Source organism: Staurois parvus, unplaced genomic scaffold, assembly GCF_062004578.1.
Source record: "Staurois parvus isolate SC_StPar_1 unplaced genomic scaffold, SC_StPar_1.0 ptg000048l, whole genome shotgun sequence".
Lineage (NCBI taxonomy): Eukaryota > Metazoa > Chordata > Amphibia > Anura > Ranidae > Staurois > Staurois parvus.
The window spans coordinates 4742501-4750000 of record NW_028317844.1 but is presented as its reverse complement, the minus strand read 5'-3'; the positions used below and the strand labels follow the sequence as shown (position 1 = coordinate 4750000).

The following is a 7500-nucleotide window of genomic DNA, read 5'->3' as shown; positions in this document are numbered from 1 at the left end:
CATTCAAAGTGCAACAGCGCTGAAAGCTGGCAATTGGCCTGGGCAAGAAGGGGGTACAAGTGCCCTGTCGGCTAGTGGTTTAAAAAAAAAAAAAAAAGAAAAAAGACCACTCAGGTCTTAAAGTGTGTGTTGTGAAAGCATTTAATTGCCTGTCAAGTTGTTTGTTCTTTTTCGTTGGGGTCTGTGTCGGTGCTGTATATAACATGCTGACCATTTTCAGAGATTGAAAGTAATTTCAAAATTCTACAGATAATTCTAATTGGTTGCAGTGGGTTAATGCACTTTAAGGCATAGATGCATATTAGAGGATAGCTTGATATGGGCCTTTTAAATGTAGTAGAGAACAATCATTGCTCATTACAACACAATGGTTTTCCTGTTCTTTCTCAGTGCAGTTTGAGTCCACACACACTCACTGAAACCAATGTACTTCCTATGTGGCTGATCTTATTTCAACAATTGTAAGCATGTCGGTTAAATGAGACAACATAAAGTTCCTTCTAATGATTAATTTGCAAACCTCTATATAGCAACTGAAGTATGAAATGGCAAGCACTTAAAAATGTGAAAGTGGCGTGAAAAAATTATTTTAACCAGTTGTGGACCTTGGGTAAAAAAAAAAAAAAAAAAAAAAAAACCTTAAAGCTGTAGTAAATGTATTTAAAAAAGAAAAAAAGTCCAATCCCCCCCGCAGGGTAATGGCATAATGTGCTATTATTCATCACATACTAGCACATTATGAAAGACTTTTCTTGGAACAAAGCCCTTCAGCGGCACACTGTCACTGCTGACAGGGCTTCCTTTACCCATTATTCTTTCCAGGTTTCTGGATACTGGCCTTTTAACTGGCCGAGTTGCGGTGATGTTACACCCGCTCATACGCACGGGAGCTCTAAAGGGACGGCAGGAGTATGCGGTTTCTTCAGAGTGCATGCACCAGTGACATCCATGGTTACCAAACAAGCGGATATATCCCAAACGGTGCAGGTTTGGAAGACATTCATTTTGCCTACCTGTAAGCTTTTATTATAAACTTACCTGTAGGTAAAAAAGCAGTTTACTACTGCTTTAATTGAGTTACATATGGGTGTATCGTGCACCCTGTCCTCCTGCTTCCTCTTCTTTTCCTGTAGTTCCTAGGTGTCAAAATGTGAGAGGTACAAAGTAACGTTACTTTGTCTATTTATTCTTGGGGGGGTTTTCTGCAGATAAAGGATGAGCTTTAACCTGCACGAGATGTCAGTTAAGGCAACCTGACAAATTATAAAGTTCCTATTTTAACCTTCACTATACCCAAATTGACTCATATTATCACCTCCTTCCAAATCTCCCCTAAGCTACTGATTTTTTTTGTTCTTTTTTTTTTTTTTTTTTTTTTTCTTTGACATTTTTAATTGCTTTAGCATTATATTAATGAATTAAAACAAAGTGCAAAACTGGGGGGGGGGGGCTTTGTTTCATTTGTAAATAACTTTGCAATGCTTTTGTAGCAGAATCATAATAATTTGTGTGTATATTAAAAAAAAAAGTTTTTTGTTTTTTTTTTTTGTCTGGATTTCATAAAACTAAGTGTGTATATATACATGCACACAAACGCTTTTTTTTTTTTTTTTTTTTTTTTTTTTTCTTTTCTTGTGGTCTGTGCCATCTTTTCCGCACAACTATCTTGTATGCGTATAAAAGGGACAGGAATTAATCAAACTGCAGCATTGAGAATTCAAGTTCTATTTTGGGACTAGGAGCCCATAGCAGTCCTAGTTCAAAGACTGCTTAGCCAGTGACAGAGCTGGTCTGGCTCTAGTGCTTGTAAACTGTGATTTCCTAAATGTGTTCACATGAGTTGGTTTACAACATAAACCTGCTGGCTCAGCAGTCATGTCTTGCACAGAGTGGGACACAGTTAAAACATTTCATCATAGACAGGGCCTGCAAACTTTAACTGTTGAATGTTAATTTTTTTTCTTTTCTCAACATGTTGTTTTATATGCCCTGAAACTATGCAAAAGTTAAGTGTGTGTGTGTATATGTATGTGTATGTATGTATATATATGTGTGTGTGTGTGTATGTATATGTGTGTGTGTGTGTGTGTATATGTATATGTGTATATATATATATATGTGTATATATATATATATATATATATATATATATAATTTTTTTTTTTAATACCAAGATTGCATTTGTCAAGTATTTGAAATGAGTAAAGAGCACTTTTACTTTTGTTCTTGGGTTTGACCAAAGAATGTGGTCACCATAGAGGCAGTGACTTCTAATATCCTAAAAATTTCCATTGCTTTGCATGTCAACCCATATAATGCAGGAAAGAAATGAAGTGTCACGCACGCCAGTCTCAAGGTTAACGACATAAGCATGTTCTCTTATGTTATTCCAGGCAAAAACCTCAGAATTCTAAGGACTTGCTCAGCCCTCTTTTTTTATTAATATATGTTTCAGCACTGGACGTTTTTTTCCTGTCCTGTCAAAGACAGCTTTCCAAGATTGTGCTGATTTTGTAATAATCAGGGTTTCCTGCTAAAGTACTCTTGCCTTTTCTTGGCATGTGAATTCCTGACAAGTTCATAAGCTTTCACAGAATGATGTGGTATGGAAGTCAGGCAGAGGTTGAAAATTAACCCCATCAGGGTTGTGCTTTTGGCATTGAGAACTGCTGCGAAATGAATATGTTAATGAGACACTTCAAGATACATCAACATATACAGAGTAAAAGCATATTTTCAAATTCTGGCTCTTACAAGATAGCTGAGACGGCTTAACTCTTGGGATCTGTTTTTTTGTTTTTTTTTTCAGTCTTCTCTGGTATCAATGAAAGCAGTATTAAACCCAAAAGCAAACATATTACAACTTGCCTAATTCTTAGATGTGATGGCTGCCTTAGTTTTTTTTTCTTTAGGCTTTTGCCTGTTTTTTTACCTGGTGACCTGGCTAGTAAGTCTGTTTTTAAAAAGAACAAACTTTTTTCCAGATGAATCAACCTACAGTGATGAGACAAACCATATACCACTGACAGGGGTGCTAAAAATGATCTGCTTTTATGTAAAACCTGTATCCTAAAAGGGGAAAAAACTGTTCTAAGTGCCTATAGAGTGTTATCTGGGATTTGGTTTCATTTTTACTAGTTTTATCTAAATCTGCAAATACATCTAACACTCCCCTCCCCCCAGACTGACAATGCTGCTGTCCAAGGTGCCCCTGTGCTCCTTCTTCCAGTGTGGAGGCACTCTAATATAGGAGGTGTGCAGGAGGAGGGGTGTAGAAATTTTTGGAAAAACTATTTGTCCTGGAACTAAATCGGTGTCCCAATCTACTTGTCCCTCAGGACAATCTACTTTTGTAGGGTTTTTGTTTTTTTAATCCGGACATTTTAATCAAAGCCGTATTTAAATTTACTTTAAGCAATGTCTGGGGCTTTTAATAACAAAAGGGGCTTTTATGGTGACTTTAAACGTTTAATATTTTTAACATTGCACTATTTATCGCCTCCTCTCTCCAGCACCACACTCAGGGACTAGCAGGGAGGGGAGAGCCCGTGCAGTGTAATGAGCACTGATTGGGTGCTTGTCAGGAAAGGGGAATGTCGGATTTATCCTTTTATCCCTTTCACTGCCAGAGCAGTTTTTGCGTTATTTGTATAGGTTTAAAAAAATAATGTAAGGCCTGAAGATTACATAAATGCCGCAAACATATATTTTCTGAAATCTGAGATCCTAGAGGATAAAATAGCGGTAGTTCCAATTTTTTTTATGGCACACGATATTATCACACAGGTAAATTTTCAGTAAAAAATAAACTTAAGTTAATTTTAGGGCACAAAAGCAATACAATATCCAATTATTTATTTTTTACAATTTTTTTTTTTTTGAAAATTATAAAAGATGAGGTTGCATCAAGTAAGTAAATATCCAACATGTCAAACCTTAAATTTGCGCTCGTGAAATGGCAACAAAGTTTAGTACCCTATATTTATTATAGGTGGCGCTTTTAAAGCTCCTTATAGGTCATCATTATAGTGTTAAGGAGGAGTTTTTTTTTTTTTTTTTTTTGTGACGGGTACATTTTTGAGCTCCCCTGTGCTCCAATGAATGTACTGCAGTGCACATCGCACCACACATTACATTCTTTCCTGGCCTCAATGACCGGGAATGTGTCAAACGGGGACCCGGAAGAGAGATCACTTCCGGGTCAGGAAAAGTGGAGGGGAGCAGAGGTGTCCGCTCTCCTCCCTCCCCTATACCACATCCTGCCGGCGCACACTGAGCAGGCAGGAGAGGGAAGCAGAGGTGTCCGCTCTCCTCCCTCCCCTATACCACATCCTGCCGGCGCACACTGAGCAGGCAGGAAAGGGAAGCAGAGGTGTCCGCTCTCCTCCCTCACCTATACCACATCCTGCCGGCGCACACTGAGCAGGCAGGAGAGGGAAGCAGAGGTGTCCGCTCTCCTCCCTCCCCTATACCACATCCTGCCGGCGCACACTGAGCAGGCAGGAAAGGGAAGCAGAGGTGTCCGCTCTCCTCCCTCACCTATACCACATCCTGCCGGCGCACACTGAGCAAGTCCTCCCGCAGATGGGCAAGCAGAGCCTGGGACATATAGCGGGCAGGGGGGAGAGGCTGATCCTGTGGGCTGTGTGGAAGCAATCGGGTGGCAGTGCTGCAGCCCAAATGCTTCCACCTGACAGGTGAGCCCACTGCTTGCCTGCTGTAGGCAAAAAAAAACTACCTGCCTGGCTCCCGGAACTACATGTGCCGTGTAATAGGAATTGCACACCTGTGGTGTGTTACTGGCCTAAAAAGTTTAAAAAAAAAACAAAACTAAAACTAATGCAACCACTAAATCTAATGATTGCTAAGCTGCACTATTACATTTTTGGTTGTGGGGTTTAATGCCCCTTTTTAAACTGTAAAGCCAAAGTATTTTTACACACAAACCATGTTCTTTAAGACCTCATGGATACTGGGCATTTAGCTGCTGTGCCTCACATTCCAGCATTTTGTGTGTAGGTGAAAAGAACATGCGTACCATCCAATCCTGTTGCCAGCAGCCTATAAAAAGCCACTGGAGGCTGAAAAATGCAGCTGCTAAGCTTTGTACCAAGTTCTAAATGCCTATAGTGTGAGGCCTAACAGACACATGCCTTGTCTACTGCTGTAGCATTCCTGACCTTAAAGCAGAACTTCACTATCTCAGTCAACATTAACTGTTTTCATCCTTTTTATGCTACTAATATAAGCAGCTTCTGGATCCAGGTAGAAGGTAAATTCAGAGCACACAGTCCTGTTTCGTCTACCTTCCAGATTTCCTCCCATGATATACAATTAATCTTCTTTGGCAGCAAAAATGAATCTTGCTCTTCCAGATTGGTCAAAGGCCCCACTGCTACTACACTGATTTGGCCCTCATACTGACTGATTATCCTTACAAAAAGTATGCTGCCCATGCTTTAATATGTGCGCCAGTCCTGGACTGTTTGAGTTTGCAACCATCACTTTCAAAATGTTCATATTCTGAAATGTCTCCTAAAATTGATTGAGATGCTCCACAAAAACTGGTATCTCCATCCTTTTACACCCCTTAAAAACATGCAGTACATTTCTGCAGATGTTTTCATTGCTGGTGTTCCCAAAATAACATGTAATGCCAAGACTCTCAACCTCAGGAGCTGCCAGAGCTATCATCAAAGCTTGAGCAGCATCCACCCTACAGTACCAGTACACATCAACCACTTCTTTTTTTTTTTTTTTTTTTTTTTTTTAAGAAATCTTTCTCTTTTGCCAGAATCTTCCTGGCATACTCCAGTAATCTTATGGCCACTTACGAGTGGAGGTCCCGCTGGTGGAAGGTAATGATCTGTAATTGGCAATAAATGCGATCCTACTCGGTGCAATGGAATTGATCAGAGTAGCCTTGAGCTTCCTCCAGGTCCCCTGCTGGTGCTTCTGGCTAATTTTGCTGGCCGGGTGAGTAACTTTGCAAATTTTATGCAGTCTTATTGGATTTTGAAGCATCCCCACTGTATGTATGTGTATATGTATGTATATATATATATATATACACGTGTGTGTGTGTGTGTGTGTGTGTGTGTGTGTGTGTGTGTATATATATATATATATATATATATATATATATATATATATATATACAGTGGGGATCGAAAGTTTGGGCACCCCAGCTAACAATTTGTATTAATGTGCATAAAGAAGCCAAGGAAAGATGGAAAAATCTCCAAAAGGCATCAAATTACAGATTAGACATTCTTATAATATGTCAACAAAAGTTAGATTTTATTTCATCATTTACACTTTCAAAATAACAGAAAACAAAAAAAATGGCGTCTGCAAAAGTTTGGGCACCCTGCAGAGTTAATATCTTGTACTGCCCCCTTTGGCAAGTATCACAGCTTGTAAACGCTTTTTGTAGCCAGCCAAGAGTCTTTCAATTCTTGTTTGAGGTATCTTTGCCCATTCTTCCTTACAAAAGTCTTCCAGTTCTTTGAGATTTCTGGGCTGTCTGTCACGCACTGCTCTTTTAAGGTCTATCCATAGATTTTCAATTATGTTGAGGTCAGGAGATTGTGAAGGCCATGGCAAAACCTTCAGTTTACGCCTCTTGATGTAATCCTCCATGGATTTCGAGGTGTGTTTAGGATCATTATCCATTTGTAGAAGCCATCCTCTCTTTAAATTCAGCTTTTTCCCAGATGGCATCAAGTTACCATCCAAAATTTGCTGAAATTTTATTGAATCCATTTTTCCTTCTACTCGTGAGATGTTCCCTGTGCCACTGGCTGCAACACAACCCCAAAGCCTGATTGATCCAACCCCATGCTTAACAGTTGGACAGAGGTTCTTTTCATTCGATTCTGTGCCCCTTCTTCTCCAAACATACCTTTGCTCATTCCGGCCAAAAAGTTCAATTTTAACCTCATCGGTCCACAGAACTTGTTTCCAAAATGCATCAGGCTTGTCTATATGATCATTTGCAAAGTTCAAACGATGATTTTTGTGGTGAGGACGTAGAAGAGGTTTTCTTCTGATGACTCTTCCATGAAGACCATATTTGTACAAGTATCTCTTTATAGTGGAATAGTGTACCACAACTCCAGTGTCTGCCAGATCTTTCTGGAGGGATCGTGCAGTCAAACGTGGGTTTTGAATTGTTTTTCTCACAATCCTGCGAGCTGTTCTGTCTGATATTTTTCTTGGTCTTCCAGATCTTGCTTTAACTTCCACTGTTCCTGATGACTGCCATTTCTTAATTACATTCCGAACAGAGGATATTGACATCTGAAAACGCTTTGCTATCTTCTTATAGCCTTCTCCAGCTTTGTGAGCGTCAACTATTTTCAGTTTCAGTTTTCTAGGCAACTGCTTAGAAGAACCCATGGTGCTGATTGTTGGGGCAAGGTCAGATGAGTCTGGGCATTTAAAACCTTTGAGATTGACATCACCTGGTCTTCCCAGACGATGATTGAGAACAATCCA

At 39.6% G+C, this 7500-nt stretch overlaps 1 protein-coding gene and 1 pseudogene across 1 annotated transcript in view; one reads left to right on the top strand and one right to left on the bottom strand.

Moving 5' to 3' along the window:
• The window catches only part of FOXO3 (forkhead box O3), a 116491-nt gene that overhangs the window by 75807 nt on the left and 33184 nt on the right, over nt 1–7500 (top strand). The window lies entirely within an intron of this gene.
• LOC149470314 (uncharacterized) lies at nt 5203–5748 on the bottom strand (annotated as a pseudogene).